Raw genomic sequence first — 21695 nt, 5'->3', positions numbered from 1 at the left:
CTGCTTTATTGTACACCATTTTTAAAGCTTAGTTATTTATTTTTGAGAGGGCGAGAGAGAATCCCAAGCAGCTTCCACACCGTCAGCATAGAGTCTCACGCAGGGCTTGAATTCACAAACAGTGAGAATGTGACTTGAGTCGAAATCAAGAGTCCGATGCTTAACTGGCTGAGCCACCCATGTGCCCTGGTATACTATTATTTAATGGTCATGACTCTTAGTTAATGAAATTATCTTTCTACCCCGTTCCTTAACACTTTAGTCCACAATTGGTTTTTATTACTAAAGCCAAAACACAACAAAAATGAAAACAAAACAAAAAGGAAAACCACCACCACCAAAAAACATTTAAACAGGTCAGGAATTGAAAATGTTTAGACTTGGCCTTGAAGAAACACTGACAGTTGCAACAGATAATTCATTACACATGGATCATTTTACATTGTGATTTATAAAAGAAATGACCAAAAAACATTTTTTTTTTGGTTTTACAGTCTTTTCTGTTGTCCTTTGCTCTTTTGCATTCACATTCGTACTTCTTCTAACCTTTACTGTCTCATTGATCACCCATCACGTGAGATTTCTACCTGTCATCCTGGCACTTGGGTGTGGTGCTGGATTTTCATTCATCTTCTCTATGTGCTATAAAGATCTAAATTCAGTTCTGTAACTAAAAATGTGAATTTATACCTTTAGCCCAAACCAGTTCTTTTTATTTCTCTAAAAGACAAAAAACAACAACAACAACAAAAAAAAAAACAACTAAAACCCAAATGACTGTAATCTTTTACCAGAGGCACTTGAAAAATCAATTTTTCTCAGGGCTGTGAGTGAGGGCACAGAGAATTTTGTCACTGTATTGGAATTCTAACAAACTCTTCTGTCATCCTCTAGAAGTGGCTCAGTTAAAAAAAAAAAAAGTTGTGTTTTGATAACCTTTAGAAAGTCAAGTGACTGAAGTGCAGACATCTGAGAAAAAATATAACCTCTAAAATATAGGATATGTGGGTAAAGCAATTTTTAAATTATGTGGTGAGAAGGCAAAAGAAATTAGCATTTCTTTTATAGCATTTGATGTATCTTTGCAGGCATGCTGTTCCTTCTGTTAACGGGGGAATACCTCTTTTAGCACAATTTATATTGATACTTTGCATTTATATAGTGTGTTTTGGGCCCTGAGCATTTTACTAGCATTAAGTGTAAATAGTGTGCCTACAAGCCAGGTAACTGAATATTCTGATGTCACAGATGGAGAAGCACCAGCACAGAGAGATGTTATTACTCTGGGGCTTCTAGTCACTGTGAAAAACTGAAATGGCAACTCTGAATATTTTTCCATGTTGAAAAATAATTGACCTGGGCCAAAGGTCAAGTTGTATTTCTGGCTGCTCAGAATTTGGTCTTTAGGAAGCAACAGCCTGAAATATTTGGATTCTTGTTTTCTGTCTTCGTATTTTAGATGAGGTTGAATCCCTGGCTCTAAGGGTGAGAATATGACCCAAATGTGGCCTCTTGGTATAGTCTATTTTTCTGACTACTCTAAACAGAGCAATCCCAGAATAACGGTGTAACCACAGTTAAAACTGTTAGTTAGACCTTGTTTTGCCACTGAGGTTGCTGAAAGAGTGTGCCATAGACCTGGTGATACAGGAGTCAAGCAGTGAAAAATATTCTCAACAAAACCAACAGAGGTAAGAAGAGTCAAAAATGGTAAGTCTTGAGGTTATCTGTTGCTTCCTGTATTAAAGGGTATCTGAAGCTAGAACCCTGGAAGTAGTTGTATTAGTCACTGAATTATCTGTATTTCACCTCATAAAAGTGAATTTTTTTAAATCAGTGAACTAAAATAGTCACTACATAAGGTTCTTGGAGTCCTTAAAAATTGATCTTTTAAGTTAGATGGTAAAATAATCCTTAAAGCTTTTGTACTCTAATGTGCATTTCAACAAAGTATCAAAAGTTATGCCTAAAACGAAACTCTGTTGAATACATACGGAAGACGAGTTTGGAAATACTAACATTGGGTTTTTTTCGTTAATTTCTGAAAGATACAGAAAAAACCTGAAGTATATTTTTGTCAGTGTTTTGTTAGACTCTTTTTGTGGATTCATTTTGAGACATTCATATTGATTTTAATCATGTTGTCCCCAGTGATACAGCCGTCGATTGCTCTGATGTTAGACCTGGAGCTTCCATTGTTTGTGTTTGATACTAGGCCTTGTTTTCCTACACGTGTTCCTCAGACGACCTGTTATTTTATAAAGTCATGATGTAAGTTCATGTACCGCTTAGTCACATGCAGGTATTTGGCAGAAGAATTCAAATGTTTGTGTTTTAAAGGTCAAGGCTGGACAGGGGTAAGAAATGTAGTCTGATTGCTTTCCTGAGGTAACTTCCTCCCTCTGTGGTTTCTGGGCCATACATCAGTGTCTCCCCAAGAAACCTAGAAGTGATGGAGAGTTCATGTTCCTCATTAATCCTAATCAAGTGTAAGACTTATTAGGCTAATGATTGGGCTTGAATAGCCTCGAAAGTATGAGAACTGAGTTTTCCATGTCAGTCATTGAATGGACTTCAGTCTTGGATAGCCTCTTTCTCGTCTCTTCTGTGTGAAAATTATAAAAAGGTGTAGTATTAGCTACGTGAAGTTCGCTCAGCATCTCCCAGTCAGATCTTTGTGCTGATGCTACTCTCCCCTGAAAGTTGGGGAAAAGGTCTTGAAAGGGGCAGCAGTTAGTAGAGAACTGGTATGTTCTTGCAATGCCAGAACCAATAAGTGAACAGTCAGATGGCAAACAAGATTTTTAATTGTGAAGAAAGGCAAAGTGAGAGGAAAGATCCTAACTTTCAGAGTAGGACGTTGAGGTGACTTGAAGTGCAGTAGAATGGAGTTACACAGAGACTCCCCTGTGGATGCAGGTATAGCCAGTCTGAGGATGTGGTGATGGCAGCGTTTGGAAAGTGGGGGAGGTGTAATTAATGTAGCTACCACTAATTGGATGCTGATGACATGTAAGACATTGACATTTTATTTATTTTTTTTTGTTTACTTATATTTGAGAGAGAGAAAGGGAGAGACAAAGTGTTCTCAGAAGGATAAATCACTACCCTTCTCTCCTTTTTTTAAATTTTGTTTTTACATTTATTCATATTTGAGAGACAGAGAGGCAGAGCCCAAGTGGAGGAGGGGCAGAGAGAGAGGGAGACACAGAGTCCGAGGCAGGCTCCAGGCTCTGAGATGTCAGCCCAGAGCCTGACATGGGCTTGAACTCAGGAACTGCTAGATCATGACCTGATCCGAAGTCAGATGCTTAGCCAACTGAGCCACCCAGGCGTGCCCCCACCCCTGCCTCATCTGCCTGTATTCGTAACCATTCTATAGCCTCATTCCATTTAAGGAAGTGTAAGAGCACTGTCACCACTAAGAGAATGGGGGACATTATGCTACATAATGTAGTAAACATTATGCTAGGTGAAGCCACCCAGATTCAAAAAGACAAATATTGCATGAATCCACTTACAGGAAATACCCAGAATAGACAAATTCCAAAAGACAGAATGTAGAGATTATCAGGGGTTAGGAGTTGGGGTAATGGGGAATTATTGCTCAGTGAGTACAAAGTTTCTGTTTGGAGTGATGAAAAAGATTTGGAAATAGTGATGATGTTTGTACAACAATGTGAATATAAGTAATGCTGCTGTATTGTACATTTAAAAATGATGAAAATGACAAATTTTATATTTTACTACAATTAAAAAAAGCAATCACTGAAAGACTAGATGCAAGGGATAAACTTTTTTAAAAAAGATGAGTGATATTTATATATGACACAGTAAATATTTATAACTGGCACAACTGAGCAGTAACTAGGCAGCATGGATGCCAGCTGCAAACACGCACTCAGAGCTACTGGTGAATTCAGTTTAATTACTACCTTGAATCTGGCACAAAATTAGTAAAGCTCATCTCCGAAGAAGCAGGGAAGGAAGACTCAGCTCATTATAGTGTCATAGTATCAAAGCACAGATTGTTTGAACAAGAGCCCTATGTCCTCAAGGCCCTTGCTTCACTGATGACAGAAAGGAGGCCTGCAGAGCTGAAGACTGGCCAGAGTTCAGGTACACCACGCATACTTTCTGCACTGCAGTCCTGCTCACATGACATCTGTCTCCCTTGATCCTTCCACAATGCCTGACGTCAGAGGGAAAGCAAGAAATTCCACTTGTATGCCAATGAAACAAGTGTAAAAAGGAAACCTCAGTTACTGTGATCGCAATGAGAATACGCGGAACATTTCTGATTTTCTTCCTTCTTTCTCATCCAGGGTGTTCAATGATCAGCTCAGTTGACAATGCCACTGGCTCCCATTCTTTTAGTGGTGACAGTGCTCTTATACTTCCTGAAATGGAATGAGGCTATAGAATGGTTAAGAATACAGGCAGACAGACCCATGTTTGTTGCCAGCTCAGCCATGTACCTCTTGTATGAACTATAGAGTATGGATTGTGATTATGAACTAGAAGTCACGAATTAAAACCTTGCTAAACCTATTTTTTCTCTCTGTCTGTAAAATGAGTTTAAAAATCAGAACTTCTTTTCTTAAAAAAAATTTTTTTTAATGTTTATTTACTTTTGAAGGAGAGAGAGAGAGAGACAGAGCAAGAGCGGGGGAGGGGCAGAGAGAAGGAGACACAAAATCCAAAGCAGGCTCCAAGTCAGCACAGAGCCTGACGCGGGGCTCAACCCACAAACCGTGAGATCATGACCTGAGCCGAAGTTGGACGCTCAACCCACTGAGCCACCCAGGCGCCCCGGAACTTCTTTTCTCTTTAAGGCTGAATAATATCCCATTACACATATAATATCATATTTGTTTATCCATTCATCTGTTGATGGGCACGTGGGCTGTTTCCATCTTTTGGCTATTAGGAATAGGGCTTATGTGAAGATGTCTGTATATGTATTTGAGTCTCTGTTTTCAATTCTTCAGAGTACATGACTAAGAGTAGAATTGATGTGTCTTACGGTGACTATTTTTAACTTTTTAAGGAACTTTTTAACTATTTTTCACAGCAGCTGTACCATTTTGCATTCACATTGGCAGTGCACAAGGGTTTCATTTTGTCCACATCCTTGCCAATGCTTCTTAATTTCTTTTATTATAGACATCATAGTAAATAGAAAGTGGAGTCTCACTGTGGTTTTGATTTGCATTTCCCTCATGACTAATTATGTTCAGCATCTTTTCAGGTGATTATTGGTGATAGGTATATGTTTTTTGGAGAAATTTATATCCACAGCCTTTGCCCATTTTTGAATTGGGCTGTTTGTTTTTATTGTTGAGTTGTAGGAGTTCTTTATATACCCTAGATAGCAAATCCTTATCAGATATGTGATTTGCAAATATTTTCTCCCAGACTGTAGGTTACCTTTTTATTTTGCTGATAATGCCCTTTGATGCACAATTTTTTTTTTAATTTTAATGGGGACAAGTTTATCTTTTTTTTCTCTTGCTACTTATGCTTTGGTGACATGTCTAAGAATATATTGCCAAATCTAAGTTTGTAAAGATTTAACATTTTTTTCTAAAAGTTTTATGGTTTTAGCTCTTCTCTTTAGGTTATTGATATATTTTGAGGTAATCTTTGTATATGGTATGGGATAAGAGTCCAACTTTATCATCATGCATGTTGAAATCCATTTGTCTCAGCACCATCTATTGAAGATACAGCTCTACTTATTAAATAGACTAGGCACTATTGTCAAAAATTACCTGAGCAAAGACATATGGGTTTATTTCTGGACTCTCAATTTTATTCCATTGGGCTATATGTTAATCCCCGTGCTAGCACGAGAAGTGTTTTGATTATTATAGCTTTGTATCAGTGATTGATTTTAGAGATAATAAATGTGCCTACTGTCTGTATTTTGCTATCCCATCTCAGATTTGCTTCTTTGGATCTATGTAAATTAAAAACGTTAGTCAACCAAGTTTATAATATCTGCAGATTACTAGAGTTCTGGAACCTCCTTTAAGGAACACTTTGGATTTGGTGCACCTGTTTTTCTCTTTTTTTCTAATGGTATTTTTTGAAGTTTATTTATTTTTGAGGGAAAGAGTGGGGGAGGGGCAGAGAAAGAGAACCAAGCAGGCTCTGCGCTGTCATTGCTGAGCCCAATGTGGGGCTCGAACTCACTCACCATGAGATCATGACCTGAGCCAAACCAAGAGTTGAATACTTAACCAACTGAGCCACCCAGATGCCCCATGGTCCACCTGCTTTCTAACATATGACCTAGGTCAGTGATCTACTCTCTTATTCATTCTCTCAACAGAACTTTAGATAATTCATTAGGTAAAACAGAAGTGTTCAGGTTGAAGGGCACGGAAGTAAAGTCCCATGGGTCCAGTCTCTGCTGAATCTACATGTTCTAAAAGCTATTCAGGCAGAGGTGACACCATTTAAAAACCTTAAGCATCAAGGTATTTTTATTTAATTTTCCCATTATGTTTTGTATGATTGTAATTTTCTAAAAATGACACTCCATATAACGTAAGAATTATGCTAACTTAAAACCTACATTATTGTTGATTTCCCCCTTTATTACTAGCTTTAGAAAACCATGTTTGTCTATGTGTTTACAGATAGTTACAATCTAATGGTTTATATGCCACACAGTATTTTCAGTCTTTTACTGAAGCATCTCAAAAGAGTGAACGATTCGTGTTTGACTCTGCAGACAGTCGCACCACATGGATCACCTTGAGCATCATGTGTTAAATCAGAGTACAAACCGCCTACCATGTAACCATGGATGCACTCAAATTCATCTTTCCTGAGGACATGCACTTTAAGTATTACTGGATATACAAAATGACAAATCAGACCGTGGTTCACGCTACTGCACAACAGGACCAAAATTACAGTTGTTTGAAATAATGTTACGGTACGCTCCATAAATTCACTAAGGTGACCCAGGAGTGTTGATTTGAATTTACTTTAGCCTCACTTATTGTCACTTACCAGAGTAAACGAGAACTGATGGTTCTTCAAACACTAAAAGTAAATTATAGTTATGGAGAACACAAATGCCTAATTACGTCTAGTCAAGGTCTATTTCCCTTTTATAGAGCTAACTGGTGGAAAACATTGTTTTAAATTTATGAATGAATATGCACAGGAATCTTAGTTCTCCTATTTACATAAACCTGATAGACAATTAATCTTCAGGAAAGTACCTAGAGAAGGTTTAGAAAATGCAAATCACAGCTAAAGTAAAACACATTCCCCAAATAGCAAATGATTTAAACAAAAAAATTCCACTTTTACTAGCCTTTATTAACTCACTAGTAAACACTCAAAACTGGTAACAGTTGAATGAGATTAGAAGGCATATGTGCAGTTGGGTTAAATAATAAATGAATTGATGTTGATTAATTCAACACTGGAGAGGGCATTTAAATATTTGGACCATGAACGATGTTCTATACAGTTTTATAAACTAACTTGAACTTTTCTTGAAATTTGTGCTGTTAGGTCAATAAAACTTAGGAAGATTTTGTCCACATGAATGAGGAATGAGAATTTTGGGGGGTAATAGGAATTTCACTTATCTTGGTTAATATGTTGAGTACTAAGTTATATATATTTATTAAAACTCACTTAATTGTATGGGAAAGACATAAATGAGTCCGTGAGAATGGGGCAGGAGCCTGATATTTTGAGATGGAGTTGTGCTGACTAGCAATGTTAGCATTAACTTTATATTGGACAAATCCTGTCTGTCTGAGAATTGAGGTTATACCCTTTACACCAATAAATACTTCACACTCAGAGGGTATTTTATGCACCCATGGTTAGGTGGAATCTCATAAAATTCTAAGTTTTAGAACAGTGTCCTTTACTTGGGCCATTCCATCTAGAGATAGACCTTAAGGCTACTTACAGAGGCTTCTTTCTGCATGTCATTGGGAACATACTATGATGCCATAGCTGTAGGTATTTTTCCAAGTAAAATAAAAGCTTGTTAAAGTGTTAGCACTTTGCATTTTTTTTCAAAAGCCATGCTTTTACTCTAGGTGCAATAAGGCCAACAAAGTCCTACAATTTCTGTACAGGAAAAGCACTCGCTAGCAATTCAGTCTGGTACTTCTGTCAATTTACCTTTCTTCTGCTTCTTCTGTACTTAGGCTTGGACTTGTAAGGATGAAGGAAGACATCAATAGTTGCCTTGGTTTCATAACTCAAATACTGGTAATAACAATTTAGAAGCATGATTTAGATTAAACTAAACTGGAATCAATAGCATTTGATATCTACCCAGAAGTAGTAAATGGAATTTAAACAAATGTCTACTTATTATGAGCTATTAATTTTCACAGTTACTCTTCAAGAGTTTGATTATTATTCACTGTTTTGTAGATTGTAGTTCCCATGAGAGCAGGGGATATGTCAATTTTTCCAAGTAGGTCTCAAATATAATTTGTTAACTGAGTGTGTCCGAGAAGTTAAGTAACTTACCTGAAGGTCATGGCATCACACGGACTTCCAAAGATGCTACCATATTAGTACCTATTAACTTTAGGTTTAATTTTAAAAGTAAAATGTTGACTTTGGCCCCATCAACTTTCCTTTTCTTTCCCTTCTTACATGTTTACATGCTTTCTCTTTCAGATAAGGATTTGGGAAATTAGTTGTTGGTATGGGGCAAATTAGCCAAGGTTACTGAAAACAGGCTAATGCAGCAGACTTTTAGCTCTTAGCCAAAAAAGATTGGTCACAGAGGAAAAAGTTGTGATCAGAAAATAATAAAGAATTTCTAGAATAAAGGATCCATGAGGACAGAAAATAATTAAGATGAGCCACAATTATAGCCACATAGGAAGAAGGTCAGATTGAATGTGAATAGGAACCCAGAGAAAATATTACATATTTTAAGGACATTGTCTTTGAAGTCAGAACACATTATAATGGGTTCACATTATAATGCTGTCATTTCAAGTTAAGTGGTACAAGATTACTCAGTTGTCTTGTCTGTAAAGCATGGAGTATATACCTACCACTGTTTTAAAGATTAAGTAATATAATCTGTGTAAGGTAATTGTAGAGTGCCTGGCATATAGTAGGTGCTCAATAAATTAGTAATGATGCTTGGATCCATAAAGCCATAGGCAACTAACAACACAGGAGGAAGCAATGATTTTTAAAGAGATAGGTTAGTTTTGAGAGTCCCCATTTTGTATCTCTTAGCTTCTTAGGTGGTAGGTGTGCATACCTCACCTTAGGAAATTCATCTGATATATTCCTCACTGGTCTGTAGATCCTAAGAACTGTCAGGGTTCCCAAAGTACCCCCTACTCTACTGACCCACTCAGTCTTGCTACCCCGGAGTGCCTCCATGCTCTTTTTTAGCCCTATTAAAGAAGTCATTCCCGGGGCGCCTGGGTGGCGCAGTCGGTTAAGCGTCCGACTTCAGCCAGGTCACGATCTCGCGGTCCGTGAGTTCGAGCCCCGCGTCAGGCTCTGGGCTGATGGCTCGGAGCCTGGAGCCTGTTTCCGATTCTGTGTCTCCCTCTCTCTCTGACCCTCCCCCGTTCATGCTCTGTCTCTCTCTGTCCCAAAAATAAATAAAAAACGTTGAAAAAAAAAAAATTTAAAGAAGTCATTCCCTCATTGCAGGTAGGTTCTCAGCTAGGTGTTAGGTGTAAAGTTCTCATTAAAGTAAACTCAAAGATAGGAGTGTTTAATAATAATCATTCCTTCTAGCTTTGTTTTTTTTTTTTTATTTTAGAGGAAGTGAATTTATTTAAATGTCCTCATATATTTCAAGTGTGCTTTAGTGAAACAAAGTAGTGGTTTCCAGATAGCATATGGAAAGATTTTCATAAGGAAAGCTGAAGTCCTATCTCTTATATTTACAGCTAACTAAGCATTAGTAACTTTTATTTCAAGGTGTTCTGAGAAAACAGCTGCACATATTTTTATTACTATCTTCTTTCCAAATTATTATGAAGTCTGAAATATTTGTGTTTTTTTCTTATACAGAGACAGCCAAATCTCCTGGTTAATTAGAAGTTAATTTCTTACTGCAAAGTTATCCTGTCTATGTAAGTCAAGGCTGAAGGAGACTTTAAAGAGTAAGTAATTCTCCTTTGGTGATGAGTTTACAATCTAACTTAACCTGATACTCCTCTAGAACTAACTAACAGTATAACTGCTTAATTAGACATGCTAACTATCCATCTTGATCACTGTATGAAGTTGGCTGTATGGTCCAAGAGAAGAATTGTAGGTTTAAGCTGTGAGTCTTCAAGACTGGGTTAGGGTTCAGCCACTGGTCTGCAATACCATGGAGAGAGGCAAGAGACCTTTTCTAGGTAATTCTTTTTCTTCTCCATATTTTATGAATTGTCGCTCTGGAATTGTTGCTCTACGTGTGATTTGAGCAAATGCCCTGTATCTTGCAAGCAATTTGATTGTTGTGAAAACTGACCTACTTCATCTGCTTATTGTGTGTTGAAAATAGTTTCCCTATTGATAGCACATTTGTTCCCTGTACTTCCTAAGAATGCTTTAGAAGCATAGTTGAATATGTCTTCGAGACAAAGGTAGTATAATGTGTTTCCATTTCCTTTTCAAAAAGCTATTGTTTAAATGAAGAATTGTTTTCCCTTTTTAAGCTAATGTGGGTAGTACATATCTGTGAACTGTTTGGTTGTCCGCATCAAATCATCATCCTAGAAGATGCAAAAGAAGCTTCTAAATCTGCCATGAGCAAATGACAATTTGCTTTAATATTTCTAGTTACTCTGCTGGGAAACGATTTTTCTTTTTCAAGTTTCCATAATACTTGGTTCAAACTTCTTTCATGAAATTTATTAATAGCTTACGTTTGTATTGAGGACCCTTGGCATTTATGGATTTGATGTAAGTGGTTTTGACTGTTTGCAGATGACCCTGATAGTCCATGACATGCTTTGATTTGAAATTTTGCTGAGGCATATATTCAAATTGAACACATAGACAAGCTGATGTGTGAGAACAAGTCATGTAACTAATGGGTAATTCTAGCTCACTGGATAAATAGTAATTCCTCTGCAGTAATTGAAACCTTTAGTACTTTGTGGAAAGTGGCCATAAATCAGAGAAAAATCTTCAATAAATTTTAAAAGGTCAATATGCATTCTGAGTACTTACAAAAAGAAAACCAAAATAAAACATAATTCCAGAGGAATACAGATATCTGTACAAACTAGCATTCACAAAGTGACTATTTCTGGTGGTAACATATCCATTCAGAATTACAAGGATTTATTTCAGGAATGGAAGGCATGATTCACTTTTAACACCAAGTGACTGATGAAGATGTCTACTTATTATATTATGTCTTATGTTATAATTGTTTGTAGGTCCTTCTTACCTTCTTCCCTGCTACCGTGCAAAAATAAGTAAATTGCAAAGTCATAGAAGACATTATTATTTCATTACCTAACATCTATCTCTTTTCTTCTTACTTTCTAAGAGAAGTCACAATTTTATTTCTTTGTCCTGTCCTCCACTAAAGATGCATATTCTTTCATATGGAGGTGGGGGCCAATGAATCACTGAATCTTCTAAGCCAATACCTGGCATTGCTGTTGCTATAGATTCTTAGTCTAGGACAGCTGTATTAAGTTGGCCCCACCGAAGAAAAAAGAATGGCTTACCTTCTAGAATTAGGCAAGAGTTTCACTGAATGTTTCTGTGTTCTTGCCTTCTTTCCCCACAGTTTCTTTCTCTCACTAGCTCCCCTGATCTCTCCCTCCTCATTCACATATTCACTCACTCATATTCATTCAAATACTAGATATCAGCAAAACAGTATATAATTATAGTTGTCTTAACAGTCACCTTGTAACCAAAAGAGGAACTTAACTTAGGGTGGATCTCATGTTGAGGATATCAGAATGAATAATACCAGAAGCTGTTGTTGCTGGATGTACTAGGGAGAACTTGGGCTCTGGGGCCTTGATCCAGCCCATCCCAAAGATGTTGTTGAAGGGTCTTGGTCTCCTGGCAAGAGGGAAGAGTTCAAGGATTGACCAGACACAGTAGATGAGTGGGGCCAATAGGAAAGTGGATTAAAGTGAGAGTGCACTCTCAAGGTGTGAGTGCAGGTGAGAGAGAGAATGAGCGAGAGAGAGCACACTAGCAGCAGGCAGCATGCACAGGCCAGTGAGTGGTGTCCCTTAGGGTTTGAGTTTCTATCTTTTTTTGACAGCTATGAACTAGGGGTGGAAAATTCATTACTTGGGGCAGGAATTTCTTGGAAGAAGGATTTCTGTCCTTCCTTATTTGGTCAGGGGTTTCCAGTCATGGCACCCACCATCTTGGGCCTGTCTGGTTTGATCTGGCTTCTTGTGACTTGCTGCCAAGATAGGCCTCTGACTTAACCAGTAGCTGGCCATGACTTCCTCTTTTCTGGCTATCAGGTATTTTGTTAGAACCTAACTAAACCTACTCTAGGATGTTGTCTTTTGTGTCATAATTAAGTCATTTATTAAATCACACACAAAAAAACTACCCTCTCTCAAAAAGTCTAGTCATGTGAAATGATATATTCTTTGTCTTTTATAACTGTTTAAGCCCAAACAGTATATTCTCTTTCTAGCAGATAGAAGTTTCTTAACTGGTATTCTCACTAAAGGTAGAGAGTGTCATTTTCATCTTGGGTGCACTTGTAGTACTTAGAGCTGTGTTTTACACTAAAAAGCTTTTGCATATAAAATATCTATAAATCTTGATGCAGGTGCATTAATTTCTATACGCATAAATTTACGTCTTCCACCAAGCCTATGACAAACTCACTCATTACTCCACTCCCACTACCTTATAATAATACTCCTGATCATTCCTCCAAAATATCCAGCACATTTTGAGTGGAGCAAAGCCCCACAAGGATAAGAAACTTAGCCAAAATTTAATTGCAAGTGGGAAAAATTTTTTCATTCAAATTGTTTCATCTATATGGTCACACTGAGCCATTGATTTTCATTGTGGCTTTGTGCATGCATACCCAAGAAACCTATAAATCTGTTCAGTTCAATTAAACAACTAATTATTTCACCAGAGAAAAAAACAGTAAACCACTTATTTGACTGGATTGGTCAGCTGGTTCAATGGAAATAGCAGTTATTCCTCAGGGGATAAAATTGACTGCCCATGTTTTCCCCTAATGATAAAGGAAAGCAGAGGATTTTACAAAATTGACTGAATCCACCAATTACTATGATGTTCTGGAGATGCAGCCTTATTTAACATTTCAACACCTGTGCCATGCTCCCAAGCATGGTAAAACTGAAACTTGGGGTTTTTTTGTTTTTTGTTTTTTAAGTTTCTAAAGAAGATGAGAAGGGAATAGATTTGAAGAGAACATTGATGAGACCTGTCCAGAGCTGGTGAGAAGATAGCTTCTTACACACTCATGAAATTGTAGAAGCAGATCTTGTTTTTATGAAGGACAGGACCATCCCCAGGTTTCTTTTCAGATGAGACCAAGGAAGACTTTACCTAGAGTAGCCTAAAAAGGACTAGTACAAAGCATAATTTAGGAGGAAATCTAGAAATCAAAGAAATAATGATAAACATCACACGTGTGGAGTGAGGTAAGATTACAAGTGGGAAAAAGAAACTTGATATCAGGAGGCAGAAAATAAGAAATTGGGACAAAGTTTTCAGGAAAGATTCTTTTGACATACGGCCATACCAAAGACCCATTTGTGTGGTGTTTTAAGATACATATGTGTTTTCTCCATTTATATCCTCATTACCCTTTTTCTAAAACTTTATTCTTATTAAAAGCCTTGCCTGCTTTAATTACTCTATTTAAGTGTTAACCATCTCTTCTCTCCTTCTCTGCCCTCTTTGATGAGGTATTCCTCTTTAGTTCCAAATCTAACCCTCTGTCTACCTGCTTATTTCATTCTTTTGCAAGGATTTCATACTCAGAAGTTTTTATAAGCCACATAAATAAACAAAATGACCTGGTGGAAGACACAAAGAGTTTGTGAAGATTATGGTGAAATAGATTGTATATAAAAATATATTTATATACACACACATATGCGTATAAAACTAATCAAATCTGAAGAGTTCTGTGCTGGCTGAATATGCACATCTGATGGCTACATTGGGCTCACTGATCAGTTAGTGACTTCACCTTTCTCAGATTTGAAGGTTACTCTCTCTCTCCTCCTTTCTCCTGCCTATAGAGCTCTTTGAAAAGTACATTCTTCCTTCAGTCACTACTCACAGAATATTTCACTTTCATGGCCATTTCTCCCCTTACCATTTTTCTTTCACAGCATCTTTTTTCTCTTCTTCTAATAGCATCTTTTTTTTAAAACTGAAATATAGTTGGCATGCCATGTTATATTAGTTTCAGGTGTACGACGTAGAGCAGACATTTCTATACATACTGCTGTGCTCCCCACAATAAGTGCAGTCACTATCTGTTACCATATAATGTTACTACAATATTAATGACTGTATTTCCTACACTGTACTTTTCATGCCTGTGACTTATTTATTTTATAACTGGGAGTTTGTACTTTTTAATTCCCTTCACCTATTTTGATCATCACCCCCTACCCCACCCCAAACTTCTCCCTTCTCCCTTCTCCCTTCAACCACCAGTTTGTTCTGTGTATTATGATTATGTTTGGGGGGGTTATTTTTTATTTTTTTAATCTTTATTTTGAGAGAGAAAGAAAGGACGAGTCAGGGAGGGGCAGAAAGAGAGAGAAAGAGCAAGAGTCCTGAGCAGGCTCCACACTGAGCTTGTGGCTCCACTCACTGTCTAATCTCACAACCCTGAGATCATGGCCTGAGCCAAAAATCAGGAGTCAGACACTCAACTGACTGAGCCATCCACGTACCACTTACTTTGTTTTTTTCAGATTCCACGTTTAACTAAAATGTGATCTTTGTCTCTGACTTATTTCACTTAGCATCATACTCTCTAGGTCCATTCATGTTGTTGTAAATTCTTTTTTTTGTGACTATTAAATATATATATGTATATATACATATAAAATCCATTTTATATATTTTATATTTCTATTTTAGGTATACCTTTTGCATATATTATGCATATATATGCATATATTTTTTGAATTAGCATGTTCATTTTCTTTGGGTAAATACTTAGTAATGGAATACTGGAATGTATAGTATTTTTATTTTTCATTTTTTGAGGAATCTCCATACTATTTTCTGCAATGGTTGTACCAGTTTGCATTTCCCACAGCAGTTCACAAGGGTTCCCTTTTCTCCATATCTTCACCAACATTTGTTATTTCTTGTCTTTTGGCTAGTAGCCATTCTAATAGTTGTAGGATGATATTATGGCTTTGATTTCACTTCCCTGATGATTAGAGATGTTGACCATCTTTTCATGTGACTGTTGGTCATCTGTAGGTCTTCTTTGGAAAAATGTTTATTGAGTTTCTCTGCCTGTTGTTATTATTATTATTTATTTTGGTGTTGAGCTGTATAAATTCTTTATATATTTTTTATATTAACTCCTTATTAGATATATTATTTGCAAATACTGTCTACCATTCAGTAGGTTACTTTTCATATTGTTGATGCTTTCTTTCACTGTGCAAAAGCAGAATATCATTAATTTGAAAAATCAAATTTAACTGAAAAATATTCAGAACCTACAGTTAAGTACTAAAAGCAATACACTTGACCCTTGGGCATCTGTCAGGTACATTTAATAGATGCTAAAGTTTTTCCACCTTTGATTCATCCCATTTTCCATGGGAAATAAAACCCCACTTCCCTTCCTCTCTTTCCACTCTTAGAGGTAACAACTAACTTGAAGTTTATGTGTATCATTCATATGTATGTTTTTAAAATCTTTACTTTGTGTTAGTGGATAGCTAGCTAGATAGATATATAGTCACAAACAATATATCATGATGTTTTATGCTTTTATCATTTAGATAAACATTTTTCCTGTTGAAAGTGTTTATGAAATGATATCCTTTTGAAACTTGTGCACCTATAATTTTTCATATTTATAATTACTATAATCATTGCTTCAGTAGATATATTTGTACAGTATTTCTTGTCCTTGTACATATGAGAGCATCTTCAAAGTATAGTTCTTGAGTTAGAGAGTTTATAATTTTTAGACTATCCTGTGACAATAAATTCATATATTGAAAAAAAAAACTATCCTGGATGTCAGTTGTATATTTATAAAAAAAATCCCATTTGTTATATTTTACCAATGCTTGTATTTTCAGACTTTAATATTTTGCCAGTATTATGGATGTGAAACTGTATGCATGCTTTAATTTGTATTTTGCTCACTAATAGTTAAATTGGGCAAGTCTTGATATGTGTTTGAGTTTCCTCTTTTTTGAATTACATGTCCACAGCCTTGTTTTTTTCCCATTGCATTATTCTTCTTTTTTTGTTTCAGTTTGTAGGAGGTATTTATGTAACCTAATTCTTGCACTTACTGGCCTTGTGATCGTGGATGATTCACACAATCTACCTATGATTCAGTTTCCTCCTTTGTAAAATGGGGGAAATAATAGGACCTGAGAGTTTGTTGGGAGGATTAAATGAGTTTGATGTAAGATTCTTTGGACAGTGTCTGGCATATACTATTATATAACTTTCCTACCATATTGGTTGTTGTTGTTGTTGTTGTTGTTTGTTTGCTTTAAATGATCTTTATTTACTGTATTGTTGTTATTACTATTATTACTATTATTATTATTAAACCTTAGTTGCCTGGCAGTGTTACAAGTAACTGTCCTAGTTAGCAACTTGTCATTTAACTGAGTTTAAATGTCATTTAAACTTGTCATTTAAATGAGTTTAAAAAAAGTGATAGCTTTTTTTAATAATAGCTTTTTTCATAAACAAAATTTTAATTCTAATATAGACAAACGATGTTTACCTTTATGGTTTTTACTTGTGCCTTACTTAAGAAAATGCTTCCTAGACTTAATATACAAAATATCTTCTCTTGTATTTCTTATAAATTATTTGCATTTGGCAATTCTAATTCTAATCCATGTGGAAATGGGGTGAAATAGGGATCTATTTTTATTGTTTCCCACCTGAAGAACAAATTTCCCTGGTATCATTTATTGAATGGGTCTTCCTTTCCTCACTTATTTGCTATACCTCTCTCTTCTGTCATATTCCATATTCCCGTTTATATTTGGAATTAGTTTAAGCCTCTCTATTTTGTGTCATTGATCTATTTGTCTTTTATTACAAATCCTCAACCCTTAATACTTGGAATTTTCTTTCTTGTGAGTCTTGAGAAATCTCTCTTTTAGCAGTTCTGAAACTTTTTTTTTTGCTTTCCAAGTAACACTGTTACCTTCTTTAATATGTGTTTCTTGAAGCTAAGAACCATTTATATATCCTGTGTGCATACACTCTTATCTTGCCTCTTTTAAATTTCAAATACCTGGGGAAAGAAATTTTAATGAAAATCATATTTGGTTAAAACCTACAGTATTTATGTTTAAGCCTTTAAAATATTCCAGATCCCATTAGTTGTCTGGGAAAGATAAAAAACATAACTTTTTGGTAGTAGAAATTAAATATTTTGAAATGACCATGCTACTTTTGTTGTTTAGGACAAATGGTACCAATCTATCTCTCAGTATCATTTACAGCATCACATTCCCATTCCTTTCTGGATATAAAAGAATATATCACATTTCACAGATTTGAGTCTGCACTGGATTGATTTGTTGCCATGGACTTTAAAAATCCATTAGCAAAGGAGTCAGAAATAGTGAATTAATTTGAAATCTTTTGTTGGTATGGATGAAGTGAGAAACGTATTTATAAGGCCATTAATCATACTTGAAAATATAGTTGCAAATGAATCAGAAGACAGATGTAATAACTGTATTCTCATTTTGCCATCCCTTTAGAAGTCTTAGCACTTTGGAGAGCCTTATTTAAATGTTGCTGAATATTACTTGTTTTTCCATTTCCTTTATTTTGACAAATGTATCTTGTCCTGGAGCTATCTGTGCCACCGTGAGGAGATTGTTACCTAATATTAGATCTGTACCTAGTTTAAATGAATACAAAAAAATAAAAAAAAATAAACTGTATAATCATAAATCAGGCCATAATTCAAAACATTAAAAAGATGTCTGAGATCACCGGCCCCTATTAGGTATTAGAGTTAGCTTTATTGCACACTTGCTACAGGAGTCATTCTTTGACTCTTCAAACTATAGTTTAAAGCTGTCCTTAAAATAAGAAAAAGTTTCAAAATGATATTTAGTTGGTATTTGCCTGAAGTAAATAAAGAAGAAGCTGTGATGTTTGTATTTGAAAATGAAATGATGAAAAGGGAAAAAAAAATCAAAGCAAAATAGGAATAGAAACTTCCTAAATGTGACAGCATATTGAATAAAATCCAAGAGTGATTGTCTTACCAAACAGCATTCTTGTTAAAATGAGGAATATGATATAGTCACTATTATCATCATTACTCAACATCTTTTTGGAAATTCTAATTAATGCATTAAAACAAATTGCGTTAAATGATACAAACATTTGGAAGAGCAAATATTTTTTGTTTTTTCACACGATATGATCACATACCTTCTATATAAAAAATTCTATTAAAACCAATACAAGAATTCAGTAAAGTAGCTAGATTCAAGATAAATACAAAAAGAAGCATTATTTTTTCTTTGTTAACTATAACCAGTTAGAAATTGAAATGGAAAAAAATCATTTATCACACACAAAAATTTGAAAGAGTTAAAAACAAATTTAACAAGAAAGGTACAAGATCTGGTTAAAAGCATAAAATCCCATTGATGAGTTAAATAAGAGTTGAATGCTGGAGATGTATATATACTCTGAAATCACACTACTATAGATCAATTCTTTTCAAATGAACATATAAATGATAAATATTTGGCAAATCACTGCATGCATGAATGTGTTGACTGTCAACTACAGCTTTTTTTCATTCAAGTATAATTAGCATGCAGTGTTACATTAATTTCAGGTGTATATAATGACTTCACAGTTGTATACATTACTCACTGCTCATCTCAATAAGTCTACTCTTAATCCCCAGCACCTATTTCACCCACCTCCCCTCTGACAACCACCAGTTTGTTCTCTATATTTAGAGAACAGTGTGGTTTTTTGTTAGGCTTTTTTCCTTTCTTCATTTTTGTTGTTGCTTAAATTCCACATATGATTGAAATCATATGCTATTTGTCTTCTTCTGACTAACTCATTTCACTAAGTATTTGTGGAGAACAAGCTTAGAAATTCCCTGGGCTTACACCAATGGATTAACAAGGCATAAAGAATTAAAGAGCCATAGGATGCTCACATCCTAGTTTGGGTAAACAAGATAAGGACCACAGGATAGAGCAGGGGATGCAAAGGCACCCAGGATTGAGGGGGGCTTCAAAAGCACCCAGAATAGAGAGGGGGTGCAAAATCCCCCAATACAGAGGTATATGAGGTAAGCAAGATTTGGCATTCTGGGTGAAAACACCCCCAATTTAGTACTATAGCAGAAAGCAGCTTTCACAGGAAGGAAGGACCAAATTAGGTAAGCAGGTAAATAGGGCTATAGACCAGCTGTACTGCAGGTGAAACTGCCCAGAGCAGAGCTGATTAACAAAAGAAAAGGTGCCTTGTTAACACTGAGGTCACATGTCCTACCTGTCTCATCCCCTAGGCTAGCTAAGATAAACAGAGGTGGTGCCTCATGTCCACTGTAAACAACCTTCTGCCTGACTGCCCAGCACCCGGATTTCATTTTGTATTAACCCAAAACCCTAACCCCAAATATCTTCAAGACCTCTTTCCCTCATGTCCTCCAGTTAATGTTCACAGTTTCATTGTCTCTTTGTGCACGTCCATCACCATGTTTTTAAGCCTCTGATCCTAATAAAAATGGGGTAAGGACCCTTATTCTGGGCTCTTGTCTTTTCCAAGACATTAACCATCTCTCACTTTTCATTCTGCATCCCTCTCTCTTGCTGGCCAAGAGAGAACTTTAGACTTAGAATCTACAACAAGTATTATACTGTCCCGATCCATCCATGTTGTTGCAAAGGGCAAGATTTCATTTTTTTTGACTAAATATTCCATTTTATATCTATACTACTTCTTTATTCATTCATCAATGGATGGACATTTGGGTTGCTTCCATATCTTGGCTATTTTAAGGACTGCTGTACTAAACATAAGGGTACATATATATTTTCAAATTAGTGTTTTTGTTTTGGGGTATAAATAGCCAGTAATAGAATTACTGGATGATATCGTATTTCCATTTTTAATTTTTTGGTGGAACTTTCATATTGTTTTCCACAGCAGCTATACCAGCTTTCATCCCCACCAACAATATATGAGTATTCCCTTTTATCCATATCCTCTCCATCCAGTTGTCATTTCTTGTGTTTTTTTTAATGGTAATTTACTTTTGGGGGGCACCTGGGTGGCTCAGTCAGTTAACCATCCGACTTCAGCTCAGGTCACGATCTTGTGGTTGGTGAGTTCAAACCCTGCATCAGGCTCTGTGCTGATAGCTTGGAGCCTGGAGCCTGCTTCAGATTCTGTGTCTCCCTCTCTTTCTGTCCCCTCCCCACTCATGCTCTCTCAAAAATTAATAAATGTTAAAAAAAAATGTTGAGCTGGTGAAGGGCAGAGAGAGAGTGGTGCTGAAGTGGGTTCTGTGCTGAGAGCAGAGAGTCCGATGTGTGGCTCAAACTCATAAACTGTGAGATCATGACCTGAGCTGAAGTCAGATGCTTAAGCAATTGAGTCACCTAGGCACCCATCTTGTGTTTTTTATTTTAGTCATTCAGAGGGGTATCAAGTGATATCTCATTGTGGTTTTGATTTACATTTCCCTGATGATTAGTGAAGTTTAGCATCTTTTCATGTGTTTATTGGCCGTGTGTATATGTTCTTTGGAAAAATGTAATATTCATGCCCTCTGCCCATTTTTAATTAAATTACTTGTGGGAGAGGTTTGGTGTGGAGTTGTATAAATTATTAATATATTTTGGATATTAACCCCTTATCAGATATATTATTTAGAAATATCTTCTCCAATTCAGTGGTTTTATTTTTGTTTTGTTGATTATTTCCTTAACTGTGCAAAAGCTTTTTATTTTGGTATAGTCCCAATAGTGAGGCTTTGGTTTTCCTTGCCAAAGGACACTTATCTAGAAAAACATTTCTATGGCCTGGGTCAAAGAGATTGCTGCCTATGTTTTCTTCTAGGAATTTTATGGCTTCAGGTTTCACATTTAGGTCTTTAATCCATTTTAAGCTTATTTTTGTGTGAGGTAAAAAAAAAAAAGTGGTCTAGTTTCATTCTTTTGCATGTAGTTGTACAGTTTTACCAACAGTATTTGTTGAAGAAAATGTCTTTTTCCCATTGTATACTCTTGCTTTGTTTGTTTTAAATTAATTAACAATAAAAGCATGGGTTTCTTTCTGGTCTCTCTGTTCTGTTCTATTGATGTATGTGTCTATTTTTGTGCCAGTACCATACTGTTTTGATTACTACAGCTTTGTAGTATATCTTGAAATCTGGAATTGTGATACCTCCAGTTTTGTTTTTCTTTTTCAAGATGGCTTTGGCTATTCAGGGTCTTTTGTGGTTCCAT

Source organism: Panthera leo, chromosome A2 (genome assembly GCF_018350215.1).
Source record: "Panthera leo isolate Ple1 chromosome A2, P.leo_Ple1_pat1.1, whole genome shotgun sequence".
In the NCBI taxonomy this organism is placed as follows: Eukaryota; Metazoa; Chordata; class Mammalia; order Carnivora; family Felidae; genus Panthera; species Panthera leo.
Note: the sequence above shows the minus strand (reverse complement) of the source record.